Source organism: Rattus norvegicus, chromosome 19 (genome assembly GCF_021556685.1).
Source record: "Rattus norvegicus strain SHRSP/BbbUtx chromosome 19, alternate assembly SHRSP_T2T, whole genome shotgun sequence".
NCBI lineage: Eukaryota > Metazoa > Chordata > Mammalia > Rodentia > Muridae > Rattus > Rattus norvegicus.
The window spans coordinates 47,994,629-47,999,152 of record NC_141552.1 but is presented as its reverse complement, the minus strand read 5'-3'; positions in this window follow the sequence as shown (position 1 = coordinate 47,999,152).

Here is a 4,524-nt window from a genome sequence, read left to right as displayed (position 1 = left end):
TTCTAGTTCAATCCATTTACCTGTGAATTTCATGAAGTCATTGTTTTAGATAGCTAAGTAGTACTCCATTGTGTAGGTGTACCATATTTTGCCTATCTATTCCTCTGTTGAAGGGCATCTATCTGGGTTCTTTCCAGCTCCTGGCTATTATAAATAAGGCTGCTATGAACACAGTGGAACATGTGTGTTTGTTGTATGTTGGAGCATCATTTGGGTATATGGCCAGGAGGGGTATAGCTGAGTCCTCAGGTAGTGCAATGTTCAATTTTCTGAAGAACCTTCAGACTGATTTTGAGAATGGTTGTGCCAGTTTGTAGTCCCACCAACAATGAAGGAGAGCTCCTCTTTCTCCACATCCTCGCCAGCATCTGTGTCTCCTGAGGAATTTTTATCTTAGCCATTCTGACTGGTGTGAGGTAGAATCTCAGGGTTTTTTTTAATTTGCATTTCCCTGATGACTAAGGATGTTGAGCATTTCTTTAGGTACTTTTCAGCCATTGGATATTCCTCAGCTGAGAATTCTTTGTTTAGCTCTGTACCCCATTTTTTTTTTATTAACTTGAGTATTTCTTATATACATTTCAAGTGTTATTCCCTTTCCCGGTATCCGGGCAAACATCCCCCTCCCCCCTCCCCTTCCTTATGGGTGTTCCCCTCCCAACACTCCCCCCATTGCCGCCCTCCCCCCACCAGTCTAGTTCACTGGGGGTTCAGTCTTAGCAGGACCCAGGGCTTCCCCTTCCACTGGTGCTCTTACTAGGATATGCATTGCTACCTATGAGGTCAGAGTCCAGGGTCAGTCCATGTATAGTCTTTGGATAGAGGCTTAGTCCCTGGAAGCTCTGGTTGCTTGGCATTGTTGTACATATGGAGTCTCGAGCCCCTTCAAGCTCTTCCAGTTCTTTCTCTGATTCCTTCAACGGGGGTCCTATTCTCAGTTCAGTGGTTTGCTGCTGGCATTCGCCTCTGTATTTGCTGTATTCTGGCTGTGTCTCTTAGGAGCGATCTACATCCGGCTCCTGTCGGTCTGCACTTCTTTGCTTCATCCATCTTGTCTAATTGGGTGGCTGTATATGTATGGGCCACATGTGGGGCAGGCTCTGAATGGGTGTTCCTTCAGTCTCTGTTTTAATCTTTGCCTCTCTCTTCCCTGCCAAGGGTATTCTTGTTCCCCTTTTAAGGAAGGAGTGAAGCATTCACATTTTGATCATCCGTCTTGAGTTTCATTTGCTCTAGGGATCTAGGGTAATTCAAGCATTTGGGCTAATAGCCACTTATCAATGAGTGCATACCATGTATGTCTTTCTGTGATTGGGTTAGCTCACTCAGGATGATGTTTTCCAGTTCCAACCATTTGCCTACGAATTTCATAAAGTCGTTGTTTTTGATAGCTGAGTAATATTCCATTGTGTAGATGTACCACATTTTCTGTATCCATTCCTCTGTTGAAGGGCATCTGGGTTCTTTCCAGCTTCTGGCTATTATAAATAAGGCTGCAATGAACATAGTGGAGCACGTGTCTTTTTTATATGTTGGGGCATCTTTTGAGTATATGCCCAAGAAAGGTATAGCTGGATCCTCAGGCAGTTCAATGTCCAATTTTCTGAGGATTCTCCAGACTGATTTCCAGAATGGTTGAACCAGTTTGCAATCCCACCAACAATGGAGGAGTGTTCCTCTTCCTCCACATCCTCGCCAGCATCTGTTGTCCCCTGAGTTTTTGATCTTAGCCATTCTCACTGGTGTGAGGTGAAATCTCAGGGTTGTTTTGATTTGCATTTCCCTTATGACTAAAGATGTTGAACATTTCTTTAGGTGTTTCTCAGCCATTCGGCATTCCTCAGCTGTGAATTCTTTGTTTAGCTCTGAACCCCATTTTTTAATAGGGTTATTTGTTTCCCTGCGGTCTAACTTCTTGAGTTCTTTGTATATTTTGGATATAAGGCCTCTATCTGTTGTAGGATTGGTAAAGATCTTTTCCCAATCTGTTGGTTGCCGTTTTGTCCTAACCACCGTGTCCTTTGCCTTACAGAAGCTTTGTAGTTTTATGAGATCCCATTTGTCGATTCTTGATCTTAGAGCGTAAGCCATTGGTGTTTTGTTTAGGAAATTTTTTCCAGTGCCCATGTGTTCCAGATGCTTCCCTAGTTTTTCTTCTATTAGTTTGAGTGTGTCTGGTTTGATGTGGAGGTCCTTGATCCACTTGGACTTAAGCTTTGTACAGGGTGATAAGCATGGATCGATCTGCATTCTTCTACATGTTGACCTCCAGTTGAACCAGCACCATTTGCTGAAAATGCTATCTTTTTTCCATTTGATGGTTTTGGCTCCTTTGTCAAAAATCAAGTGACCATAGGTGTGTGGGTTCATTTCTGGGTCTTCAATTCTGTTCCATTGGTCTATATGTCTGTCTCTGTACCAATACCATGCAGTTTTTATTACTATTGCTCTGTAATACTGCTTGAGTTCAGGGATAGTGATTCCCCCTGAAGTCCTTTTATTGTTGAGGATAGTTTTAGCTATCCTGGGTTTTTTGTTATTCCAGATGAACTTGCAAATTGTTCTGTCTAACTCTTTGAAGAATTGGATTGGTATTTTGATGGGGATTGCATTGAATCTGTAGATTGCTTTTGGTAAAATGGCCATTTTTACTATATTAATCCTGCCAATCCATGAGCATGGGAGATCTTTCCATCTTCTGAGGTCTTCTTCAATTTCCTTCTTCAGTGTCTTGTAGTTCTTATTGTACAGATCTTTTACTTGCTTGGTTAAAGTCACACCGAGGTACTTTATATTATTTGGGTCTATTATGAAGGGTGTCGTTTCCCTAATTTCTTTCTCAGCTTGTTTCTCTTTTGTGTAGAGGAAGGCTACTGATTTATTTGAGTTAATTTTATACCCTGACACTTTGCTGAAGTTGTTTATCAGCTTTAGTAGTTCTCTGGTGGAACTTTTGGGATCACTTAAATACACTATCATATCATCTGCAAACAGTGATATTTTGACTTCTTCTTTTCCAATCTGTATCCCCTTGACCTCCTTTTGTTGTCTTATTGCTCTGGCTAGAACTTCAAGAACTATATTGAATAAGTAGGGAGAGAGTGGGCAGCCTTGTCTAGTCCCTGATTTTAGTGGGATTGCTTCGAGTTTCTCTCCATTTAGTTTAATGTTAGCAACTGGTTTGCTGTATATGGCTTTTACTATGTTCAGGTATGGGCCTGAATTCCTATTCTCTCCAGGACTTTTATCATGAAGGGGTGTTGAATTTTGTCAAATGCTTTCTCAGCGTCTAATGAAATGATCATGTGGTTTTGTTCTTTCAGTTTGTTTATATAATGGATCATGTTGATGGTTTTCCGTATATTAAACCATCCCTGCATGCCTGGGATGAAGCCTACTTGGTCATGGTGGATGATTGTTTTGATGTGCTCTTGGATTCGGTTTGCCAGAATTTTGTTGAGTATTTTTGCATCGATATTCATAAGGGAAATTGCTCTGAAGTTCTCTTTCTTTGTTGGGTCTTTGTGTGGTTTAGGTATAAGAGTAATTGTGGCTTCATAGAAGGTATTCGGTAGTGATCCATCTGTTTCAATTTTGTGGAATAGTTTGGATAATATTGGTATGAGGTCTTCTATGAAGGTTTGGTAGAATTCTGCACTAAACCCGTCTGGACCTTGGCTCTTTTTGGTTGGGAGACCTTTAATGACTGCTTCTATTTCCTTAGGAGTTATGGGGTTGTTTAACTGGTTTATGTGTTCCTGATTTAACTTCGGTACCTGGTATCTGTCTAGGAAATTATCCATTTCCTGAAGATTTTCAAGTTTTGTTGAATATAGGTTTTTATAGTAAGATCTGATGATTTTTTAAATTTCTTCTGAATCTGTTGTTATGTCTCCCTTTTCATTTCTGATTTTGTTAATTTGGACGCACTCTCTGTGTCCTCTCGTTAGTCTGGCTAAGGGTTTATCTATCTTGTTGATTTTCTCAAAGAACCAACTTTTGGTTCTGTTGATTCTTTCTATGGTCCTTTTTGTTTCTACTTGGTTGATTTCCGCTCTGAGTTTGATTATTTCCTGCCTTCTACTCCTCCTGGGTGTATGTGCATCTTTTTGTTCTAGAGTTTTTAGGTGTGCTGTCAAGCTGCTGACATATGCTCTTTCCTGTTTCTGCAGGCACTCAGCGCTATGAGTTTTCCTCTTAGCACAGCTTTCATTGTGTCCCATAAGTTTGGGTATGTTGTACCTTCATTTTCATTAAATTCTAAAAAGTTTTTAATTTCTTTCTTTATTTCTTCCTTGACCAGGTTATCATTGAGTAGAGCATTGTTCAATTTCCAAGTGTATGTGGGCATTCTTCCTTGATTGTTATTGAAGACCAGTTTTAGGCCGTGGTGGTCCGATAGCACGCATGGGATTATTTCTATCTTTCTGTACCTGTTGAGGCCCGTTTTTTGACCAACTATATGGTCATTTTGGAGAAAGTACCATGAGGAGCTGAGAAGAAGGTGTATCCTTTTGCTTTAGG